Here is an 8930-nt window from a genome sequence, read left to right as displayed (position 1 = left end):
TCTTCCCATTACAAGTAATTACTGCAAATATCTTTGCTTGTCAAGCACTGTCCTGGGCACCAAAGTTCATCCTGCCCTAAAGGAGCTCAAAGTTTAGGAAAGGCTTTTAGAATTAGGACTTTTACCTAGTTTCTGGGGTAGAAACCAATACAAACTAGTTTGAAAAAAGAGGAATTTATAATATGACTCAATAACAGGGAAAGGGCGGGTATGTATCAAGCCTTGGAGGCAGCTGGCCCCTGGGGCCAAGTGCTGACCAAATCCCCTTGGCACCTGGCAGCTTGGCTCTGTGTGTGGCCTTTCTTCCTGTCCACCTTGCCCTGCTCTTGGCTTCCTCATATTTCTCAGCTTTGCTGCCACAGAATGATCAGTCTTTTTTCTTAAATTCCAGTTTGAAAAGTCCCCAGTGGAAGACCAATAACTGGCTTGGCTGGGATTGGCCAGAGATGAGGTGCAGCAAGGAAACACATATAGGAGGCTCTGAAGATCCCCTTGGTTGGAGAGGGGAAGGAGGAATTCTCTTTTAAGAGGGAAGTTTATAACAATACAGGCCTACTTCAAGAAACAAGAAAAATCTCAAATAAATAACCTAAACTTCTATCTAAAGGAATTAAAAAAAAAAAAAAAGAACAAAGTCCAAAATCAGCAGAAGGAAGAAAATAATAAAGCTCAGAGAGGAAATAGAGACCAAAAAAGCAATAGAAAAAAATCAATGAAACCAAGAGCCGCTACTTTGAAAAGATAAACTAAATTGATAAATCAGCAGCCAAGATCATCAAGAAGAAGAGAGAGAGGATCCAAACAAATAAAATTAAAAAAAAAATGGAAGAGGAGAAATAACTACCAATACCCTGGAGATAAAGAAAATTGTAAGAGAATACTGAGTACAGTTATATGTTGATAAATTGGACAACATACAAGGAAAGGGAGGGAGTAATTCTCCAAAACCAGAGGTATCAAGTGTAGAAGTTAGGAGAGCTTCTGGATAGACAAAACAAGCTCCTTGCATACGATTGAGTATCTCTTACCGGCCACTTAATTTAGCACTAGGGGTACAAAGATGGATAAAATATAATCAGTGTCCACTGGAGCTCAAAATAAGCCTGCATTGCAATGTCTGTGTTCATGTTACATGTCTATGAACATGGTATGCACAGGGCGCCATGGGAAATGCTTATAAGAGGGGCTCCAACCCAGACTATCAGGCGGCCTCTTTGGTAGCAGGGAAGAAATGGAATGATGTCCCAGTTGGAGAGGGAATACTGGGCCATGGCTGCTGAGGAGCTGTGAGAGGTAGGCAGAGCTGGGAGAACTAGGGGTATGAGGTTGCACATGTCCGCAGGGGCAAAGCTCCACGTGTTGTTATGGATCAAGTTCACGAGTCTAATGTTTACATATAGACAAATGGAACAACATTGAAGAGTTTCAAGCCTGAAATAACATGGTGAGATTTGGACTTTAGGAAGGTCACATAGGCTGCAGGAAAGGAAAATGGGCCTGGAAAGAGTGGGGGTGGGGAGAAAAATGAGGAAGACAAGCCAATGTTCAGGTGGGCATTGGTAGCAGTGGAGTGGGGTGAGGGAGACATGCCAATGGTTTTCAGGAGGTAGGACTACAGCATGGATTGGGTTTGGGGGGCTGGAACTGGGAAGAAATGTAGCTGAAGTCACAGGAAATGCTGTGACACAGTTCTCTAACTTGTTTGGAACTCAGCTCACCTGGACATCTAGCTATTTTTGTGGAATACCTTGAAGTTGTGATATATTAAAGTTTAATTTCAAATAAATAAATATTTGATAGTCTAAGTCTCACTCTAGATCCTGTAGCCAACGGTTTTTTTTTTTAATCTATTGGAGGAAAATTAAAAACTGAGAACATTTGATTTATTAACTTAATGTTTTGCTCTTGAAAACACAGCAAGCCAGTGTTCAATGAGGGGTAGTTTGAGAGTTACTGCACTCAGTATGAGAAGCTGGGGGCGGAAGCTGAGTCTCAGAAAATAAGGCTGGAAAAGTAATTCAAATATAGACAAGCAATGCAGTATTTATTGATGCGTTCCCTTAACAGATTTTTGCCATTTCCATTATCCACCTGTATTTTTACTTATTTAATACTTTTTCCCTAAAGTAGATTCACTTTTTAAAGTTAAATTCATTTTGCAAGGAAATTTTAGAGTACTTCCAGAGAAGGAAAACCAGTTTCACTTGCCAGAAATAGAAGATAACATAAACTAAGTTGAATGGACACAAACTGATGTCACTAAATTCTGGCTAAAATAACTGCTGCTTGGGAAGGCTCTGTTTTTGAGACCTGATAGCCTGCCTACCTCTCTGCGATTATTAGGCACCTTCTTTCTAGACATGTAACTCGACCTCAGTTCTCAGCATCCCTTGCAGCAGGCTGTGGTTGTGTGACTGAGTTCTAGCCAGTGGAATGGGACAGAGTGATGAATACATCCTCAAGGTCTGTCCACAACAATCTTCTCTGCAATCCTTCACACCTTCTCTCTGAATGAGGAGGAGTCAGTGAAAAATCTCTGAGACCAGAGAAGACAGCAGAATTATAGGATGGAAGGAATCTGGGTGCTGGAGTCATCGTGTGGAAGGTTGCCCAGTACACATCCTCACTGAATGGACAATAACTTTGTACTGTGTAAAGCCACTGAGCTTTGGCATGGTTTGTTACACAGTTAGCTTATGTTGACTGAAATACTGCTAAAGACATGCTGAAATTTCCTACTTTGATAATAAAAAAAGGGCCAAGTAAACTATAAAAGTGAAAAATATTCTTGCTCTGTAATTTGGTGTGATTTCATGCCTCTTAACCTCGTCTTTCATCCCACTGTCTGGGAAATATCAGAGCAGGACATTATGTGACAGGCTTCAGAATTAGGACTTAGCCATTTTCTAAAAGCTTCTTCTCCTTCTTAAGCCTAATATGCCAGAAGGTAGTTATGCACTCTTGTGAGTAATAATGGCTAACTAGAGGAATTACTTTCACCCATAATATGGGTATCCCCTTTTTAGGTTGGGATGGAGAAAGCAGATCAAAATCTGAAGTGAGGCACATGAAATGTCATAAGCAGCTACAACTTCTTTCTCAAACACACCTGCTTCTGATTCAGCTGTGGCCCCACCTTGTGATTGTCAAAGCTTCAGTGTCTATGGGCCTGGCTTTGAAGGACGCTAAGTAGGGCCCTGCATGATTAGACCTGTGGTTTAAAAACAAAACTCCAGGGTCTGCAAGAAAGATGGGTTAGAAGGAGTGGGGACTGAAGTCTCAGCTTAGAGCAGAGCTGAATCACATCTTCATTTCCCTTTTGTTACTGAGAATTAAGTTCAAATTGCGTTATGAAAATAGGCGACTCAGGGGACAGGGTATAGCTCAAGTGGTAGAGTGCATGCTTAGCATGCAAAAGGTCCTAGGTTCAAACCCCAGTACCTCCTCTAAAAATAAATTAATTAATTAACCTTGTTACCTCCCCCAAAATAAATAAATAAAAATAAATTGTACAAAAAAATTTTAAATTAAAAAAAAAAAAAAGAAAACGGGCACCTCTTCTTTTTCATGTGCTAGAGAGGGAATGTTTTCATTTGAATAGTATCCTCTATAATCAGCCTACACTCTTCCATCCTAGGTGAAGTGGCTGAAGATCATGGATTGTGAATGGGATGTTGGGGATGAATTAGAACCACCACCGTGTGACACGTGTGCTATAAACTCTTTCAAATTGCACTTAATTTACATTTGCTTACAAAATTTCCCTTCTCTGCTGAACATCTTGCACTTAAACTGTTATTTTTCTCCCTCAGCTTGTCCATGCTCTTGGCCACTTTGGAGGCTCCTGTCCAACTTTTTCTCCACCTCATTCCTTTTATAGACCCAAAGATAAATGAAGGGGGAATGCAGTCAACATTTCACAGCAGGGACTACTGAGTCCTTTGCTGTCTCACACCTCACTCCATTTTATCTCTAGGGCAGGAACTTGTCCTGGATGTCAGGCCACATTTCTTTGTGTGACATGGGGTTCCAGCCCAACCTCGTCCAGCAAGCACAGAGGTCTCTGGTTTGAACTGACTTCTCTTCTTCCAACTCCTGCAGCACCTGCAGAGCAGAATGAATTACATTCCATCTAGTGCTGCACTGACACTGTATCAAGTGTGTACTTCCGCCTTAGAAGAGCATAAACTCATGTAGGTCAGGATTGTATCTTCTATTTTACTTCGAAGAATAAACACCTGCAAGAAAACACACAACGGTTTAATCAAGGCTTTCTCTGTACCACATGAAAGGGGCAGTGATTGAAGAGAGCACTTAATGCCACTCCACATTATTCATTGAAGAAACCCACACCACCGTGTGTGCGAGAGAAGGCTTTACAAGATATGGGGAAATTACCTGTTTTTTTTTTTAAGAAATTAAACCAGAAGTGGTACACAGATATCCAAATTTAGCCCACAGAGTGTTTTGTTTGAATTTAACAAATATTGGAAGATTTCAGAGAAAAATGTAGATTTCTAGCACTTCATATAAATTCATATGAACTGACAAACCTGGGTCCAAGTAACGTGGCAGCAGCATGGTGGCGTGGACTAGTGGTTGCTTCTTTACATGAATAGAGGAGGGCACAAACCCCATAGTTTGCCAGCATTCATTCTGCCCACTACACATGGCAACCCTAACTGCCTGGACCCAAGAGTCACTTGACTTTGCAGTCTGAGACTGCTGTTCCTGGGATTTTAAGTTTGCCCTGTGGATGTATATGTGTTAGCATTTGCCATTTGGATATATATGCATTTGTAAGTGTGTGACTCATGTGTCTGTGTGTGTTTATTTGTATGTTTGTGAACGTGCATCTCAAAATTTACCTGCTGGATAATTGGGAGATAGAGTGTATTTGACCCTCACATTATTTCAAAGGCCACCAGATTTGGGGCACACATGTATGCAACCTGGAGATTATAGCAGGACTCACAACCAGAGATTTCCTACTGTATTATTCTAGATGGACTAACTCACATTTGGGGGGATGATCTGCTTGGGAGAAGAAGAGACAGTCACAGAGTAGATAAAAGGTGGGGCTTTCCAAAACTGGTAGCTAATTATCCTGTTGAGATTAGAAGTAAATGCTTCCTCAGAGCCCTAGGGGGCCGAGAGTGAGGTTAGGAAGCAGGGATCATCCTCCCCTCTAAAGTCTTAATTTCTTGAATACTTTTTTTGGGATGAATGAAAAGCCTTACTTACAAGACCAGTGCTCTAACCCCTGGAGCCTCAGCATTAAAACCCATATTTAAAATACAGTTTAAAAATTCCCCTACTCCACCTTTTCTAAATGTTGTGATTTCTTTTAGTGATGTCAACACTTCAGTACATCTTCAACACCTGCTTGGCTTGGATGGTAGTACAGGGGACAAAGATATGAGAAGAGTGCATGGCCAATATTCACTCTCATTTCTGGTACTCTTGCTGTGGGGTCATGCCTAGGAGATAACCGGGCTAGTGCTGAATAAACTCATGCTTTTATTTACCATCTTCTTGTCTCTCTACTTTATCCTATCTTCAAAACTTTCTTTTGTATTCTTAGCTTCAACAATTTTATTTAATTTCTAAGAGTTGCTATTTTTCAAAAAAAAAAAGGTTTATTATTGAAGTACAGTCAGATACAATGTGTCAATTTCTGGTGTACAGCACAATGTCTCAGTCATGCATATACATACATATATTTGTTTTCATATTCTTTTCCATTAAAGGTTATTACAAGATGTTGAATATAGTTCCCTGTCCTATACAGAAACTTCTTAAATTTTATTTTTATATATACTAACATTTGTAAACTTTAAACTCCCATATTTATCCCTTTCTAGCCTCTTTCCCACAGTAAACATATGATTGTTTCTTATGTCTGCGAGTCTGTTTCTGCTTCGTAGATGCATTCATAGTGTCCTTTTTTTTTCATTATTTTCTACATAAGAGTTATATCATACAGTATTTTTATTTCTCTTTCTGGCTTATTTCACTTAGAATGACGATCTCTAGGTCCATCCATGTTGCTGCAAATGGCATTATTTTATTCTTTTTAATGGCTGAGTAGTATTTCACTGTATAAATATACTACAGCTTCTTAATCCAGTTATCTGTTCATGGACTTGTAGGTTGCTTCCATGTCTTGGCTATTGTATATAGTGCTATTATGAACATTGGGGTGCATATATCTTTCCAATGATTTTTTTTTAATAGCACATTAAAGATAAAGGTAATGAGTGAGAGAGAAATCACAAGCCTCTTAAATCTTTGTTTTAGGCTTTTCCTCCTGGTCTTGTAAGATGTGTTCACTGTTCATTTATTTCAGTAGCTGTATCAGCAGTTAAGAGCTGCAAATGAAGCTGATGATAATTTGGCTTCACACCAAAAAACAGAGACTAGAGGGAAAAGAAGGAACAATCAGTAGTTTGCTAAATGCCCTATTTATTCTGCAATCAAGGCTCAGAAATGTGGGGACACAACTGCAGGTGGAGACATCTCTGTGCCACTGTCAGGTGACCCCTGCACGGAGTTGGGAGGGGGACCATGGCAGCGGCATCTGGCACACTGACCCCTCTTTTGTTTGGGGCAAACACAGTGAGAATGACTACGGACAGCCTACTCCTCCAGCCCATCATCAGACAGCCCTGCTAATCTTTCAGAACGAGAGGTGCCTTCACTTGGGCCACCACCTCCTTGACGGCCAGTGCCTGCATGATCCTGAGAGCAAACTCGAAGCTGGTTCCAGGCACCTGTCTGGTGAGGATCAGCCCATCCGTTTCCACTCAATTCTTTGAGTAGTTGTAATGACTTCCATTCATCATTTTGTCTTTAGCAAGTGGGTGTGTTGTAACTTTGTTTCCAAAACTTATTTCTGAGGCAGCAGAGCCATAGGGTGGGCACAGATGGCAGCTATGAGGCCCTTCCTCTTTTCTTATTCCTTCAGAACCTCTTTCATGGCAGCAGACTCAGATAAATTCTGTGCACCCAGGTTACCTCTGGCAGAACCACTACGTCATAAGGACCTTCTTTTTTCGCATCTTCCAGACTGGCATCAGGACAAATGACAATGTATCAGCTACACTGTACTGGGTCTTTTCCAGCCAGACCTGTGACAGTGACCTTAATTCCAGCTCGTCTCATGACATCTACAGGAATGGCCATCTCTGTCTCTTCTGCTCCTTTAGCCAGGATGACCAGAGCTCTTTCTGAAGCCATTTTTAGGTTGTATTTTTTAAGGATTTACCTGAACCTCGCCTCTCTTCACATAGACACGGTGCCTCAGCCCATTCAGCAACACTTCTGCACCAGGGATGAAAGAACTAGAGCTGTACTAAACGGGCTCATTTTGAGTTAGAGTTCCCTCTGGTTATATACCCAGAAGTGGGATTGCTGGATCATATGGTAAGTCTATTTTTAGTTTTTTGAGGAATCTCCATACTGTTTTCCACCGTGGCTTTACTAAACTACATTCCCACCAGCAGTGTAGGAGGATTCCCTTTTCTCCACACCCTCTCCAGCATTTATCATTTGTGGACTTTTGAAGACGGCCACTCTGACTTGTGTGATGTGATACCCCATTGATTTGAATTTCTCTGATGGTTAGCGATATTGAGCATTTTTCAATATGTCTGTTGATCTTGGAGAAATGCCTATTTAGGTCTTCTGTCCATTTTTGGATTGGGTGTTTTTGTTTTTTGGTTACTAAGTTATATGAGCTGTTTATATGTTCTGGAAAATAAGCCTTTGTCACTCACATCATTTGCAAGTATTTCTCCAATTCTGTAGGTTGTCATTTTGTTTCACTTAAGTTTCCTTTGCTGTGCAAAAGCTTATGAGTTTAATTAGGTCCAATTTGTTTATTTTTGCTCTTATTTCCATTGCCTGGGTAGGCTGCTCTAGGAGAACATTGCTAAGATTTATATCAGAGAAAGTTTTGCCTATGTTTTCTTCTAGGATATTTATTGTGTCTTGTCTTATATTTAAGTCTTTAAGCCATTTTGAGTTTATTTTTGTGTATGGAGTAAAGGAGTGTTCTAACTTCATTGATGTACATGCTGCCATCCAGTTTTCCCAACATCACTTGCTGAAGAGACTGTTTTCTCCATTGTATATTCTTGCTTCCTTTGTCAAAGACTAATTGACCATAGGTCTGTGGATTTATTTCTGGACTCTCTATTCTGTTCTGTTGATCCATATGCCTGTTTTTATGCCAATACCATGATGCTTTGATTACTGCAGCCCTGTAGTATTGTCTGAAGCCTGGGAGGGTTATTCCTCCAGCTTTGTTCTTTTTCTTCAAAATTGCTTTGGCAATTCTGGGTCTTTTGTGATTCCATATGAATTTCAGTCTGATTTGTTCTAGTTCTGTGAGAAGTGTCCAGGGTAATTTGATAGGGATCTCATTAAATCTGTAGTTTGCCTTGTGTAGTATGGCCATTTTAATGATATTGATTCTTCCAATCCAAGAGCATGGGATATCTTTCTATTTCTTTTAGTCATCTTAATTTCCTTAATCAGTGTTTTGTAGTTCTCCAAGTATAAGTCTTTCACCTCCTTGGTCAGATTTATTCCTAAATACTTTACTGTTTTGGATGCAATTTTAACAGGGATTGTTTCTTTACTTTCTTTTCTGCTAATTCATTATGAGTGTAAAGAAATGCAATTGATTTTTGTATGATAATCTTGTACTCTACTACCTTGCTGAATTCTTTTATCAGCTCTAGTAGACTGTGTGGTGCCTTTAGGGTTTTCTATATATAGTACCATGTCATCCACATATAGTGACAATTTTACCTCTTCTCTTCCTGTTTAGATCCCTTTTATTTCTTTTTCTTGCCTGATTGCTGTGGCTAGGACTTCCAAGACTATGTTGAATAGGAATCTTGAAAGTGAGCATCCTTGTCTTG

At 40.1% G+C, this 8930-nt stretch overlaps 1 pseudogene; it reads right to left on the bottom strand.

Moving 5' to 3' along the window:
* Nucleotides 1-6671: 6671 nt before the first annotated feature.
* LOC105064977 (Parkinson disease protein 7 homolog pseudogene) lies at nucleotides 6672-7239 on the bottom strand (annotated as a pseudogene).
* Nucleotides 7240-8930: the final 1691 nt, after the last annotated feature.

This window comes from Camelus bactrianus, chromosome 9 (assembly GCF_048773025.1).
Source record: "Camelus bactrianus isolate YW-2024 breed Bactrian camel chromosome 9, ASM4877302v1, whole genome shotgun sequence".
Lineage (NCBI taxonomy): Eukaryota > Metazoa > Chordata > Mammalia > Artiodactyla > Camelidae > Camelus > Camelus bactrianus.
This window is presented reverse-complemented; position numbering and strand designations above follow the sequence as displayed.